At 46.4% G+C, this 16995-nt stretch overlaps 1 protein-coding gene across 18 annotated transcripts in view; it reads left to right on the forward strand.

The window, feature by feature from the left end:
• Positions 1-16995, forward strand: part of LOC119178120 (uncharacterized) — a 647314-nt gene that overhangs the window by 88633 nt on the left and 541686 nt on the right. The window lies entirely within an intron of this gene.

The raw sequence follows: 16995 nt of genomic DNA on the forward strand, positions 1-16995 counted from the left end.
GTGTACCGTGCCACTGAAGATGGCGTGTGAAACCTGCAGCAGGGCGTCTTGTGCAGAAAGATGCGATCGAAATCCGACCATGCTATGGGGATACAGTCCCTGCATGTGGATTGTGAGGCGGGAAGGATGACATGGTTAAACGATTGGCCCAGGCACGAGGTAAGCGAGATGGGACGGAGATTGGGGACAATATTGGGATGATTGACCTTAGAAATAAAAATTATATTTGCATGCTTCTGTTCCGCTGGTACCTCCCCCTTTTCTCAGAATTCTACCTGTTCGGATTTTTTAATATGGCAGATCGAAGTAATTGCGTTGCGAAGCCTGAGTACTATTTAGCGGCATTGTACTCTGACGCCAAGTACCTACGTGGCACCTCTGGTGCATTTTGCGAACGTTCCTACTTGAAGGTAAAATTAATAGAGGTAACTTAATTGAAGGTATATTAATGGAAGCCCGTCTGGTCGGGATGGTACATGGTTGGAGGTAAAAAATACGGAGGCACTGCACCGACAGAAGTGAAAAGGGCATAAAACACACAGAAAAATACGCTTCGGCTACCACACGGAAACCTTCCTCACAAGTGAAATAAAAACGTGTGTAAACCATGTGCACATCTGCCGCCAGGCAGCGTGCATGCAGTGGTGGCAGATTACCACCGTCCCTATTGAAAGAACCCTGAGTGGTTTGCATCACGAGCGACTCAAGATAAAGACGCCGTGAACGTCCTTTTTCTCTAGCGAGAACACATACGTTTCCCCAGTTGATTCTGTGTCCACCTGACCAATTCTCAGTCAAAGCACTGGATTTCACATTTCCTTTCTCCACGACATAATTGTGCTGTTTGAGACGCCGCTCAAAGTCACCAGTTTCACCAATATATCGTCCCAGTACGCTCATGGGACAGTGTACACAACTGTAAGGTGTTTCAGCGCGCGAACAAAGGAAAAAAGGACAGGGTAGACAGAAAGAGCGCTACTTCCAACTAACTTTATTTCGCAGATTGGCAAGAATTTATACGTCTAAAAAGGAAGATTACAGAGCATAAATGTAAAAAACAAGCCCAATCTACACACCAGTAACAGCACGTGTGACAGGTCCTCTAATGCCTCAAAGCCCAGCCAGGTAATCGCGTTCAGCCTGGGATAAAGCAACCGATGAAGTGCTTACGCATTTATTTCCTAGCACGTGTATTCTTTCTGCTTCGATAATTTCTCGGGTAAGTTGCTCCCTGTGCCTTGCCAATATAGAGCACTGATCAAAGAGGGGGGTGCACCCACAATCTCGGCAATGAATGCCAAGATGCCCTTGTACCACATTGTGCACATTGTTTCTGTGTTCTCGCAGGCGGTCGTTTATGCACCTGCCGGTTTGGCCGACATAGACGCGAGAACACAGAAACAATGTGCACAATGTGGTACAAGGGCATCTTGGCATTCATTGCCGAGATTGTGGGTGCACCCCCCTCTTTGATCAGTGCTCTATATTGGCAAGGCACAGGGAGCAACTTACCCGAGAAATTATCGAAGCAGAAAGAATACACGTGCTATGAAATAAATGCGTAAGCACTTCATCGGTTGCTTTATCCCAGGCTGAACGCGATTACCTGGCTGGGCTTTGAGGCATTAGAGGACCTGTCACACGTGCTGTTACTGGTGTGTAGATTGGGCTTGTTTTTTACATTTATGCTCTGTAATCTTCCTTTTTAGACGTATAAATTCTTGCCAATCTGCGAAATAAAGTTAGTTGGAAGTAGCGCTCTTTCTGTCTACCCTGTCCTTTTTTCCTTTGTTCGCGCGCTGAAACACCTTGCAAATATGAATACGCACCAACTAGCCCAAGCTTCCACTCTTGTGAGTGTACACAACACCACGGAACATCGCTTTGGGTAATTGTTCCCTCACATTTACGAGTGATTGTCGGAGTTTCTGGTACGTAATATGTGCCACCTGAACGTTGTAGGAACGCAGAACACAGGACTTCGCGTAAGGAGGCAAGGAGGCAATATACGGTATTACCACATGCTTTTGACAACATGCAGCATAGGGTAAATGCGGGCGAGTGATTTGTCGTTCGACAGATTTCAAGAAGTGTTTCGGATATCACAGGCAGACAATTACCACCGTACCAAGAGTACGTCGGCTGCGTAGTCTGCTTGTCTTATGCAGATTTTCTGCGCCCATCGTAGAAACGTATAAACTGGTGCCCTTTTTAGGAGAAGCAGCTTGCATGCTATCAAAATGCAAGTAACGCCCTGAGTGGGTTGTCTTTCTGAGCACGCCAAACGACCTAGTGGGCCTATTCCTTATCGTATCAAGGAATGAAAATATTAAGGTCTTCCGTGAATTGAATTGCTGCTTCCATGCTGCTGAGATGTGAATTAAACTCATGAACTACTCCTAGCTAAATTATGCAAAAAATATTGTCCACAAAGCGGGAAAACAGCTTTGGAGCTAGGCTTAACGAGAAGAGCCCTCGACTTTTAAGCACTTTCATAGTCAAATTAGCTTCGGTCACTGATATAGAAGCCCCCATGGCCGTGCCATGAATCTGTTTGTAGAACTTGCATTTCTGATGTAAGTGGGAATGCTGTAGGCTCGTGTGCTCAGATTTGGATGCACGTTAAAGAACGTCAAGTGGGCGAAATTTCCCGATCCCTCCATTACGGCGTCTCTCCTATTATTATGGTAGTTTTTGGATGGTAAACCCCGCATATGAATTATTCAGCGAAAAAAAAATAATACATGAGAACGGCAAACTATGTGACAGGCGTAGAAACTGAGAACACTGAAATCCCGGGTGCTTAATTAATCGTATGCACATGACAAGCCTTAAGCAAATCAGAGTGCAAATCAGCGTGCGAAATCCGCTCCGAGGAAGGTTGGCTGTCACTGTCGTCTGGATGCAATCAAATGGCTTGGAGTTCATCAAGATGTTGACATATGTTGATGACGTCCTCAATGGTGGTGGGGTTTTTGACAGCCAAAGCGTCAAAGTGACATGGCCTATCCCTTTGAGGATGTGACGAACATGATCAGCTTCTGTGATTTCTAAGTTCACGTGGTGGCAAAGGGCAAGAACGTCTTCAATGTACGAAGTGTACGTCTCCCCGGGGTGTTGTACATGCTCATCGAGTTTTTGTTTTGGCACTTCGGAATGGATGTTCGGTTTCCGAAAAATCTCACGGACGTGTTGAACAAAAGTTGGCCGATCCGGGAAGCTGGTCTCGCGGTTGAATAACCACGTTTTCGCGACATCGGACAGATAGAAATGTGACGTGACGAAGTTTTGGGGGCTCATCTCTTTGGTTGTAAACACTGGTCATGTTGTATTCTTTCAGTCATTTCTCGACGTCGTCGCGTGGAAGACTTGAGAAGATAGGTGGGTTGCGTTGCCGGGCGTTGACGATCCAGGCAGGAATGGTTTGTTGGACAGGGATGCTGGATTGTCCGGGCAGCGTTTCTTGAGCCATGAGAGCGGACGGGGGGAGCAAGCGGCGATCCGAACGAAGCAACGCGGGAACGTGAGGTAGGAGAGAACTTGGGGATCGAAGCAGCCCCCATCACTCTGCAAGACGGTAGCAGCGTTGGGGACGCGACGGCATTTATTAGACGTAATCGCCTGATCAATGCTTTGAACGAAGACGACGTTCCTTGTGACGATTATATACAGATGAAGATGAAGGTCAAATGCTGTGAATATTGTGCTTACAATATACAGTCTGTCGGTCCATGAGAACACTCAGGTTCTTAAACAGACCACACACACAAAAAAAGACGGGAGAGCAGCTCGGCATCAACAAGAAGATTCCATATACGGTGGTGTCAGACAGCTGCTTCATGATAAAAACACACCTCCGAGACGTGGACAAAGCTCAAAACGGGTGAGAGCTTACAATGTTTAAGTCGATAACTCCACCTTTACTAAAACATTCAAAAGCATTTTTTTACTAAAAAACTGAATGTTGGTAGTCTGGAAGATATGAAATATTATTGCCAATTATTACCAACGCTATATAGTATGTGCTCATTATCGTACTTCCAGTGTACGCGTATTAGGCACTTACAGTTTGTGTGCTGGCGTTGGGTCTTCGAGAAGAGCGTGCCATCATTCTTCTTTGCAAAATAGTATTTGATAGATGTTAGCGTTGTCTTTTTTTATTTGCAGTGTACGCTCTGTCGTGAAACGCATCATAAAAAAATTGCCCGCAGCTTCCCTGGGGGAACACTGAGGAGGATGCGGAGCATATAATTGGTTAACGGGGTGTTAAAGTGCGACTTACTTGGGTCGATGGCTAAATTGGTTAACGTGGTTGTGAAATGGGGTGTTAAATTGCGACTTACTTGGGTCGCTGGCTAAATTGGTTAACGTGGTTGTAGGAGGGGTGTTAAAGGAGTGAACACGTACGACACGTATGCGAAAGGGCGGTGTTTATTTATTGCGACGAACTTTGAGCACGATGGCTTTTTGGTCGGTAAAGTGAAGAGTGAGTGGATCGGGTTGCAGTGGCCGTAGGTCGAAATTTGCAAAGACGTGGAGGAAGTCGCGCTTGAAGCGAGCGTGGGCGTGGCATACTGCTTGGCGCGCCACGCCGCTACCTCGGTGCGCTTGCGCTCGCGGGCAGCATCGGGATCGGCCTCTCGTCGCCGACGCTTGCACTCGGCTTGCCGTTTTCGAAAGTCCGGGTCCTCTTGTCGACGCTTACGTTTCAAAGTGGCTGAATTCGGTGCTGCTGCTCGACGCTGACGTCTCTCAGCGGCTTCACGTTCTCTAAGTTGAGCATCTTCCGCTCGACGCCGACGTTTCCGTTCGGCGTCGCGAGCTCTTCTCCGCGCTGCCTTGTCTTCGGACGACGACTTGGTTGCGGTTCCGCCAACACTTTGGCCGGCGCTGGTCGAAGGGACGTCGATCATTGCGACCTCGGACGTCGACGCGCCGTGCAAACCAACCGACGAGCGGCAACTGAGCGAGCGAGCACCGACCTTGAGTATATATACAGCGCGACGGCGCATGCACTGTCAGCTATCGAATGTTCGAGAAGGGGGAGAAGCGCAACGGCGCATGCGCGCGCGTCAGCTGCCGATGTTCTCGAAGCGCGATGGCGCATGCGCGCGCTTCAGCTGCCGATGTTCTCGAAGCGTGACGGCGCATGTGCGCTACATTATACAGCTAGCGAATGTTCGTGAAGAGGAGAAGCGCACGTGGTGTGTAGAGGAGGAAGGGTGCACAGATGGTGGAGGAGTGAAGCGCGCGCGGTGTGTAGAGGAGGAAGGAATGCACAGATGGTGGAAGAAGGAGGAGGAAGCTTGCGGACGGCGCCGCACTACAAGCCTCGAGTATTAGATGCTCCGCATCTAAAAAACGTTTTCTTTCAATATTTAAAGCTTGAGAACGTATATTTCCCAGACCAACAGGTTCGAGCGCGAAATAAAGAAAAGTTGATTTCTACTTAAGAAAATAATTTAGCGATAAAAGTAAGACAAATGCTATACAACTTCTGCGAACTGCTTATAAGTATATACTTACAGAAATGAAGGAAGGTTGAGTAGTTTGCTGTCTGTGCACACGTCCACCTGGAGGGCCATGGATGGTGATGCATGCCGAGACGTCACATGTGCACTAGGATTTGAGGAATTCTGGTTTTCCCTCGCATGTTCAAAGGCCAGCGTTGTTACGATGCCCAGGTTCAAACTAAATCTCGTCTCGGAGCCCTGTTCGCCGAAGTCAGATAGCAGTGTTTTATTCTGAGAGAAAAACGACACACGAAGGGAAAAACTTTGACAGTTTTACCTGTTTGATCCAGGATGTTCAACTCTTCTCTTTTCCCCTCCATCCATAAAAAAAAGCGTTGGTGATACTCCTATATAGGAATTGATATAACGCGAAAGTGAAACGTGTCTTCAAAAAGTATTTGAGCATTCAGTGTGTATTGTTTCAGCAAAAGCCATGAATTGCAAAGTCACGCGAAGAACAGCAAGCAGCTCGAAACTTGCAGCGCGTACTTCAAGCAGAAATCACACACGGAATGAACATACACAGGGTGAGCCAGGACTAGCGACTGTCACAGCTCTACACATAAGGGGCCACTCACCAGGTTTGACAATTTCAAGCTGACAAGCGCAATGCGTAGACGAGGCGTTCATGATCACGTCTGCCAAAATTTGCAACGCTACGCGCCACGGAAAAAGGTCAAATTTCAAGATGAACGCTGCTCCCCCTCCCCTCTGCCGGCACACGCCTAGAGAATGAGGGCATGACGTGGGCGTAGGAATGGCCCTACGTACACGGCAATGCAGTGACGTTGGTCCACTACGTAGACGACTCTGCTCTGACGTTCTCAAAAATATACGACGTGACATGGCAAAAATTATTTACCACAATATGCGTGGGTTACGTATTTGTTGCTTTAGGGGATTAATAAAACTTGAAATAAATAATGAGACGCAATAAAAAATTGTGCGCGTTTTCTTTCATTTTTTCCGTGAAATGCTACGAGATGCGGGGCTAATATGCCAGCGTTTCACATGTGTTTGTGTCCCCGCGGTCAGCGCATTGAGCAGACGACCACCGTGGAACACTCCTATGCGTTCGCGCACTCATTGTGCTCATCTATTCTACCGTGTCTAAGCCAGCATTTCCAAACTATCCCGAAGAAACAGGCAGCAGACCACAAAATAACGCTGGTCAACAAAGCAACGCTGCTCGCGTGCTCGGTGGTTGGACTTGTTTGGGCGTGTCATGCGCACGTCACCTCATGGTCAGATGCTGGAGAGGGTGGGGAAGATATATGGCTTGCGAAGGCTACGCGGTGAAGCGGCAAGGGTTTTGAGCTCGCTTCCTCTCATCCTCGTTTCGGGCCGCTTAAAAAAAACCTGTTTTCTCCGCTCGTGATGAACCGATTCAAAAAATTTTTGTGGCAAAATGTTCCTCATGAGACACCCAAAAACTTCCACTCTCTAACTAATATTCGGTATGGGGCCTGGTGATTGGCCCTTTAAAGAGCGCTGTTCAAACAGAAAGATGTGCAAAATCACGCACATGTACACACAGGATGAGAGTGAACAACTGCCACAATTATCCATTCATGCGCGTGAGCACTATCCTTTTGTAAACGCGGCTGCTGCAGTGACAGAACTGACGTTCGTGTTCTCTTTGAACACTGTAACTTCTGAACAAACATGAGATGGAAGCACAAGAGGTACAAGGAGCTTGAATTATGAGATAAGCGCGCGCGTGATTGAGCAACCACGCAAGATACCGTATATATGTACTAATGGGAAACCACTGTTGGAAAGGTGGCGCACTGAGAAGTAGCACCTGGGGGAGAGTAGCCACACAACTCAGCTCCTCACGCCCATGGCCACCGGCCGCAGAGTACCCCGGTGAGAGCACGCATGTGCGCCGCTGCTGTGTTTTATCTTGGGAAGATCAGCTCGAAAAGCCATTGCGCCACAAATACGGCACTGTGGTTTAGAAAAATGACCTTGTCTGAAGGCTACTCTCACTTGAGAAGCACCGAAAAACGGAGAGAAGCCCTGCAAAGCGGACTGCGTCTGTGCATATGGCATGGAAGAGACAGTGCCGTGCCGTGATGGCTACTCCCTCATTCTTATTTTCTGGTTGCGTGCTGGGTTATGCGTTAAGTTAGAGCAGGCTGACATGCCCCCATTCATAAGTCTGTGCTGCGAGGGTTATCACGCTGCGCACATCTGCAGTTTTCGACTGCTCCCACGGTATTTCTCGCAAATGAGCTCATAAGTGGAGCCATGGGTGATCAGTGAGCGATTTCTCTTTCGGCACACAGCGACAGGCGGATTATTGCCCTGTCGTCAAAAAAGTTGACGTGTTACAGCGAAGCCGTTCTATGGCCGTAAAAGCCCAGTACGTGTAGCTATAAGTCTAGATAATTGTGCGCCGAAGAGCTTGACCACAATTTTATGGCATTTTCTAGTTTTGTTTCATATGCATTCATGTTGTTTTGTTATTTAAAAAGAAGGTATGGGTCCCTACGGGCGCGAAGATGGCGTCCTTGTGACGAGGTTTTGATCGACCAAGTGTACTGTCCCATCAGAGGACTAACATGCGACGATTCAGCAAGAGTTGTGTAAGGGCGGAGCACCGAAGGAATAAGAAGAGGCCCCGTAGTTCAGCGAAGCGTTCTGAACCGGGCTTGCGGTGTTAGGCACCTTCGGTTCTGCGGAATCCCGTAGGGTCGCCGTACAGAAGTCTGTTCACTTTCGAAGTGTTTCTCTCTCTCTCCCTCTTTTTGTAACGTTGATGTCCGTATTTATGTAACTTTTGTACAGTCTATAAATACAAGTTATTCTCAGCCTACTGGAACTTCCATAGCGTTTCTTCATCTTCAAGTGACCAGGAAGTAAATCGCCGCTATTTGGATAGTGGCAGCACGTTTTCTTCTCCCATTTTGCTATACCACCTCTGGTGGTGCTTCTCTGGCACCAAGTGGTGAGAGTTGGTTTCTCAAGAATCAAAAGAACCTGAATTTTACTCGCACCACGGTTGCTTTTCATCCGATCAGGATTCCCTTCAGGGAGATAGTCCATAATTTTTTTTCCGGCAATCTGTTTGTATATAATATACAGCGTGATATCCTTGACAGAAATACGTCAGGGGAGCGGGGGAGGACCACGGCACAACGCACTTTCATGCTAAATAAAAGTGGGCATTGTAAACAAGCCACCTAACCTTAAACGCAATGCATGTCTTCGTCACATCACACATGATATTAACTTGTCTAAAACCAATTCGGTATGTGCATATGCCTAAGCATGCGTTACCCATACTAATTTGATTTCTTCAGGCACAAGGGTTAAGAGATTGCATTTCACCGTTCGTCACTTTATCGAACCATTTTTTAAATATTGGATTTAATTTGTTGAGTTGAATGTCAGAATTTTTTGCTCAAGCCTAAGCTTTATACACTCCTGGATTACGCTGGCACTCGAGTTTCTTATTGCGAGGCTCACATCATGGAATTTCACCATTGGCATAACTCAACGTTGTCATTTTTAACAACTTGAACCAGTCCAACTGTTGCGTACGTTTTTTTAATATATTCAGTCAAAAACTCAGTTTTTTCATTTGCCCATTACAGCAAAAGTGTAGTCATTCGCGGTTTCATAATATCACCTTTTACTGCAAAACAACCCTACCACGTTATCACTCCTTAAGCAACACAAAGCGTCCATATGAGTGCGTCTTCATGAGTGCTTTGACGTTGTAACTCAATTGCTTATGTTGTCCGGTGATGTTGAGCTCAATCCCGGATCTAACACTAGAGCCCAAGTGCAAAGTCCTCTTACTGATTCACAGACTAAGAAGTTTAATGATAATGCCACCTGGTGTTCTGTGCCAGTGAACAGTGGGTCAGTTCTGTGCCGGTGAACAAGGAAGACGAAGACGAGCAACCCGTGCCAGCGGAGACGTCCTTCTTGGTCTCTGAGAACACTGCCGGAGAACGCTTAAACTAGCAACAAATGTACAACCGCGGACTTGCAGTGTTGCCGTGCACATACCGAGTGGCGTGACGATATGCCCGCCAGCTGTACGAATTGGCGTTTGGTTCCAAGGCGTCGTTACTTTCTTGAGAAGGGCGGCCAGCTTTTCGCTAATTATGGAATAGTCCGCACCAGTGTCCACTAAAGCGCTGACTTCGCGACCATCTTCGCAGAACAGGAATATCTAAGGACACTCTTCCGCAATCAGCCGGTGGTGTCGTTGTCGATGTATCGTCGGTATCTTAATAAAACTTGTTGTTGGGCTAGTTGGTTATACATCATATACTTAGAAATTTTGGCGCAACCTCGACTCACGCAAACACTCACACAAGCACACACACTTACACCAGAGCAACACACCCGACACGCAGCGCTCACTACCAACTGTTTATTGCTCCTATCTGACCTTCTTAAATACGTACATCGAAATGCGCAAAGGCACAAACTAACAGAACTGCGCCAGTAGAAAACCAACATGGCGTCACCACACCACTAGGAACAAGTAAAAAAAAAGGTAAAAAAAGGAAAAAAGGGGGGGGGGGGGTTAACACGAAAAGGAGATATAATCGCTAAACCCTCGCATCAAGGAAAGATATTTCTTGTTGATGCAACACCAAAGATGGCTCGCTGACACATATATCTTTATTCTTTTCTATATAATATGCTTCTAACAGCAAACGTGCTGATAAATTTGAGCTTCTCCCAAGAATCCTTGTATCCGAAAATCGTGGTTCACACCCACATGCGGCAATATGCGACACAAGATGTGCGTACTTATCCTCGTTTTTCTTAACCTTTAGCGCATGCTCCCTAAGCCGGTCATTGAGGCATCGCTCGGTAATGCCAATGTACACGTTACCGCAGGAAAAAGGAATGGAGTATACAACTCCCATGGAACATTTTACGAAGGCATTCTCATGTTTTTTCACGCAACCGCGTCTCTTGCCATTGCAAATACGCGGACATAACTTGGCGAGCTTTTCTGGCGCAGAAAAGACCACAGCCACACCATGCCTTGCAGCAACCTTCTTAATATTATGGGAGAGCTTGTGCACGTAAGGCACGACTTGAAGCTTGGAACCCGAAGGATCCCAAGTAGCTCTATCCCTTTGTGTTCCACGTTTCATCTTCTGCAGTAGTGACTCGGCGACCGCGTTTAGGACCGACGAAGGGAAGCCCGCCGCCGTCAATCGGCTGATCTGTTCATAAAAACTAGTACGCATGTGGTGTGGACACGACTTAATCAACGAGGATTCTAGACATAGCGAAGCAATACCTCTTTTAACTAATTTCGAGTGTGCAGAATCATACGGCAACAGCCCCTTCTTCACTCTAGGCCGGTACACCCAACAAAAGTGTTCACTACCCCACAGTAGCTTGAGGTCTAAAAACTGGAGACAAGCCTCTGTGGGTACCTCGGTAGTGAACCTAAGTCCGCGTCCATGATCTTTAAAAACACTAAGCACATGTTCACAATAAGAACGCTGCACTTCATATGATACCTCATCCGCACGCACACTCACTGAAGTACAGGCGTCTACTTGAAAATCTAAAAAGTAATTGGGGGGTGTATATGGCCCCCGCTTGTCTAAAAGAATTAAAAAATCGTCAACATATCTAAAAATCTTCAAAACCTTATTCCCCCTTAAAAATTTATCCAACGTCCTATCTACATCTGCTAAAAAAATATCAGTAAGAACAGGGGCGACACAAGAACCTATACAGATGCCTTGTCGTTGTAGATAGGGCTTGTCGTTAAAAGTAATAAAAGTAACGTTAAGATAAAATTCTAAAAGTGCTAAAAAGTTTTCAACGGATACGCCCGCATTATTCATAAAAGAAACGTCACCATTATCTTCTATGCACTGTCGGACCGAAGTCAAAAGCTTATCATGAGGTACCGAATAAAACAGGTCTTCAACATCTACTGAGAAAGCAACATCTACTGAGAGTGTTTGCGTGAGTCGAGGTTGCGCCAAAATTTCTAAGTATATGATCGTCGGTATCTTCAGTCCGCGTCGATAGGGGGCCTTGAGCATGACCAGTGTGAGTGGCCTTGCCCCTGAAAGTCGCTGAGGCTAGTTTTCCCGACGCGGGCTAGGTGCCCGGCCCTGTGCCACGCTCGCATAGGTGCGATGATTCGGCGAGAACCACCGCGGTGGTGGAGAGCGTGAGTGGTGCCGAGATGTCGATCCGCGCTGCTGAGCAACGTATTCAGCGATTTCCGGAGGCCGCTGGCCGAACCTAGGAGGTGTGGAGTTGGCCGAAAAACCACGAAATCCCAGCTGTCGATAAGTGCACTGTCGGTAGATGTGCCCAGGTTCACCACAGTGATAGAAAAGCGGACGTTGATTGGAGGCCCGCCATACGTCTGATTTTCGCGGAATCGGTCGGTGGTCACTGAGGTACGGGCCCGCTTGGACTGCCTGAAGCATGGCTGGGGCTGTGGTATAAGGCGGAGTGAAATGTTGTGCAGGTTGGAGCAGAGTTTGGTCTGCCGGAAGCATGGCAGGGGCCGCGGTGGGAAGCGGAGCCAAAGGTGGTGCTGGCAGGAGGAGAGTTTGCGCATACGACATGCGAGGGAAGTCATTTAAGGGCCGCGGCTCTGTCTGACAGGACGGTTCTCGTAGTGCCTGCTGAACTTCATCTCGGACGATGCCGGACAAAGAACTGACAGTGGGCGCTGAGGGTGCAGAAAACTTCTGCAGTTCTTCGCGAATTACGGAGTGTATGAGCTCTCGGAAGAAGTCGACGTGGGCCCCAAGACCACCCATGTAGTCCGTAGCAGAAGCAAAGTCACTTGTCGCTCGTACGTCTGGGTCCGTTGCCGAAGCGTGCTTTCAAGCAGGACGGCTTCAGCAAGAAACTCTGACGTAGTCTTGGGGGGGCTGCGTACAAGACCACCGAACACCTGCTCCTTCACTCCACGCATCAGGTAACGTACCTTCTTCTCTTCCGGCATGTGAGGGTCGGCTCGTCGAAAAAGACGCGTCATGTCCTCAACATACATTGCTACGCCTTCATTTGGCATTTGCATATGGCACTGGAGTTCACGTTCGGCTCGCTCTCGGTGATCGGGACTTGCATACGTTTCAAGAAGCCGGCGTTTGAAGTCCACCCTTGACGTGAACACACCTGCCCGGTTTTCGTACCAAACCCGTGCCCCGTCATTCAAACTGAAGTAGACATGTCGGAGCTTGTCTGTGTCATCCCACATGTTATGAGTGGCAACGAAGTCATAGTGGAGTAGCCAATCTTCAACATCCTCATGGACAGCACCATGAAAGGGATTCGGCGTTTTTGGTTTGAAGAGTGTATATTGCGATGGCGTTGCGCCTTTCATACCGGCTGGGTTGGAGCCGCTTGAGACGGCGCTGCCTGGAATGGTTGGGGCCGTCATCTCTTCAGAGAGAAGTCCGAACTCAGGGTCCAGTCCACGGATCCTGCGGCTAGCACGGTGAACAGGCGTAGCCACCGGTATGGGGCTGGAGCTTCTTGTACTAGGAGGGGATCGGTGCATAGGGTACCAAGCACCTCCACCAGTTGTCACGTGCTAAGAGCTCGAAGGAACGTATAAAGGGACGCGACTGTCGAAAATCTCAGAGACCAAGAAAGACGTCTCCACTGGCACGGGTTGCTCGTCTTCGTCTTCCTCGTTCACCGGCACAGAACTGACCCACTGTTCACTGGCACAGAACACCAGGTGGCATTATATTCATTATGTTACAAGCTGTAAACAGGCGTACCGAAAAAATGAAGAGGGACCAGACAGATCTAATCAAATCTGTTGATGAGCTTAAAGAAACACAGGCGTGTTTTCAAGAAAACCTTACTGTTTTAGGCAAACAATTAACTGAAGTAGAGCGCAAAATGGTCGTGATTGAGGAAGTCCAGGAAGAGATACAGCGTTTTCGCCCATCGATTAGCCATATTAGCAGCGAAAACGATCAACTGCGTGCTCGGCAAGGTGAGCTCGAGGATATGCAGCGGCGAGACAACCTCTTATTCTATGGGCTGCTTGATGCCCAGTCAAAGTCCTGGGCTCAGACAGAAGAAAACCTGATGAATGTGTTTTCATCCAGATTAGAAATAGCACCCTCTGAAATACTAATCGAACGAGCACACAGGCTTGGCGGTTATCATCCCAATAAGTGCCGGCGAATCATTGCCAAATCCTCTTCCTTCAAGCTCAAGCAGCAAATACTTCTGAGTAGTTCGAAACTGAAGGAAGTAAATGTTGCCGTTAGTGAAGACTATTCGCCAGCTGCTCGCCTTGCCAGAAAGAAACTGGCTCAATTTGGCAAAACTCAATCCTCAAGATTTAAGCTTCGCTTTAACAAACTGTACGTAAATAGAAAGTGCTACATCTACAACCCCTCTGATGATTGAGCACGTGAAATCTCCGAATTCTTTAAGTCATCAGTCAAAACTTCACATCTCTCGCGTGAGTCGCCGCATGCAACTGTGCACAACACCGAATAGCGCTACTCGAGGGGAAGTGGATCAAAGCTACCAGTCGCAAATCAACTTTCGTTTCTTTTCACAAACATTTGAAGCCTAATTACAAAACGTGACGATCTCTGCTCTGTTAGCAATGCTTCTAACGCCAACATAATCTGCCTTACTGAAACCTGGTTGTCTGCGCAGGTTGATAACAGTGAATTATTTGATTGCAGAAAACACTACAACACTTACCGTTGTTGCAGAGGTGTTCGGTGTGGAGGCGGTGTGCTTATCGCGGTTTCAGATACGATTTCGTCTTTTCCAATTCATTTTAGTACTGCTTTGGAACTTGTTTTGGTTGATATACAAACGTGTTCCAAGAAGTTCATATTGGGCGCTTGTTATCGACCACCATCCTGTTCATCCATTGTTGTTGACGAGCTTCATGATTTCATTTCCACGCTAACAGTACGGTATCCGAATAGTCCACTCATTTTACTAGGCGACTTAGTTTGGTCAAACGTGCATTCCACTTGTCATTCTTTCTCCGGAGCGAGATACGCGTTTTTGAATTTGCGCAACGATTTTAACTTGTCCCAGCTAATAACACAGGCAACACGAATTACGTCTACCGCATCTAACATCTTAGATTTAGTGCTCACCACTGCGCCTGATCTTTCCTATTCCATATCCTACTTGCAGGGGCTAAGCGACCACTTGCTGCTTCATTTTTCTTTCACCTGCACAGTATCTCACAGTAGGAACCCCAAAAATATATAGGGGACTATAAACGTGCAGATTTTGATGCTATTAATCATGATCTTTCAGCTTTTTTAAGTGATTACATGCACAACTTTCATGATTGCTCCGGTAATACTAACTGGACTTTATTCAAAGAAAAGGTTCTATCACTCATAGAAAAATATGTGCCACGCATAGTCATCACATCTAACTTGCAATCACCATGGTTCAGTCAATCGCTTAAACGACTACCCAATAAGAAAAAAATGCATTTTGAGCTCTGCAAAGGTAACTGGCACTCAAGAACGTTGGAGTGATTATCAGGCCGTAGCTACGGAATACAAACAAGCCCTAAAAGATGCTAAGGATTCATTTTTCAATACTACATTACCATTTCTTTTAATTACCAACCCTAAGCAATTTTGGAATGTAGTGAACAAAAGAGACAATTCCTCAATCACCCTTAAAGATGCAAACAATCGCATAATCAAACTTGAAGAATCCGCAGATCTTCTGAACTCTGTATTTGTTTCTGCTTTTTCACAAAACGTGTGTTCAGTAACTCCCCCATATGCTAGTTCGAATTTCTTAACAATGGACCCCATTGTCTTTGATGCTGCCGATATAGAAAAAATCATAAAAAATCTAAAAGTTTCATCATCATGTGGTGTTGATGGCATCAATTCATAGTTTTTAATTAGTACTAAAGTGTACAGTGCCATCATTCTCACTAATATATTTCAGCAATCGCTTCATACCGGTTGCATTCCGGAAGACTGAAAGGTAGGGAAGGTGATTCCCTTGCACAAGTTTGGGGATAAGCATTCTTCATATAATTATCGACCAATCTCACTCATCACTCACATGTATTTCATGTAAAGTTATGGAACATGTTATTTGCTCTCATCTCGCATCTTTCCTACAGTCAAACTCCTTTTTTACAGATCACCAGCATGGATTTCGTAAGTCATTTTCATGTGAAACACAACTTTTGACATTCACACATGACCTAGATTTCATTCTTGACGGGGGTTCCATTGTCGACTGCATATTCTTAGGCTTCTCAAAAGCGTTCGACAAGGTTTCTCATCAACTGCTTCTTTTAAAACTCAGCAAACTTAACATTGATCCGAACGTTCTTCAATGGCTTCACTCTTTTCTCACTGATCGTTCCCAATTTGTCACTGTGAATGACACCTCATCCATCACTTCTGCAGTTGAATCAGGCATGCTTCAAGGCTCTGTGCTGGGAGCTTTGCTTCTCCTCATCTACATAAACGACTTACCTGATAATCTATGTCCATCAATAAGCCTGTTCGCAGACGACTGTGTTATATACCGTGTTAATAACAGCGACTCTGACGTCTATCTTCTTCAATCAGATATAGAGCGTGTTCGTGACTGGACTAACACGTGGAACATGGAGTTAAACACTAACAAATGCAAGCACATGCGCGTTTCACGTCGCGATACAACATTGCCCTCTCATCATCTTAATAATACTAACCTAGAACCTGTGTGATGTTACAAATATCTAGGCGCACTCATCACTTCTGATCTTTCCTGGAAGATGCATGTAACACCTGTAACCAATAATGCTAATCGCACGCTGGGCTTCATACGCCGTAATTTTCATCTTTCTTCCTTTCCAGTAAAATTACTTCTGTATAAGTCATTAGTACGTTCCAAAATGGAATATGCTGCATCTGTGTGGGACCCCAGCCAAGAAACCCTCATTCATCAGCTTGAATCCATCCAGAGTAGGGCTGCTCGTTTCATTCTTTCCAACTATCATCGCACCTCCAGCGCCACTTCCATGAAAACAACTTTATCATTACCTCTCATCTCACAACGTAGAGAAATATCTCGCCTCTGCCTGTTTCACAAGATATATTACCACAATTCAGTCCTTAAGAATAAATTGATAACCTTTCTTCTTACGTATCCGCTTGCATCGACCATAGTCATAAGGTTGGCATTCCCACATGCCACACCCACCATTTTTACAATTCATTCATCCCCCGTACGTCAGCAAGTTGGAATCACCTTCCCCGATCTGTAGTCGAGATGTCTAATACCTCTATGTTTAAGGCTGCTATAACTAACCTGTCGCCATATTATTTAGGAATATAGTATTTCCATTTTTCAGTAGACCTGTTAAGCTTTGTAGTTCTTTAATACCTGTTTTTGTTCTTATAATATGCATTATTTCTTGTTGGTTTCCTTCACTGATCCATGTAACCACCAATTTTCCGCTTTTTCATTATGTTGTGTAACCCACTCCCCTCTGTAA

Source organism: Rhipicephalus microplus, chromosome 1 (assembly GCF_043290135.1).
Source record: "Rhipicephalus microplus isolate Deutch F79 chromosome 1, USDA_Rmic, whole genome shotgun sequence".
In the NCBI taxonomy this organism is placed as follows: domain Eukaryota; kingdom Metazoa; phylum Arthropoda; class Arachnida; order Ixodida; family Ixodidae; genus Rhipicephalus; species Rhipicephalus microplus.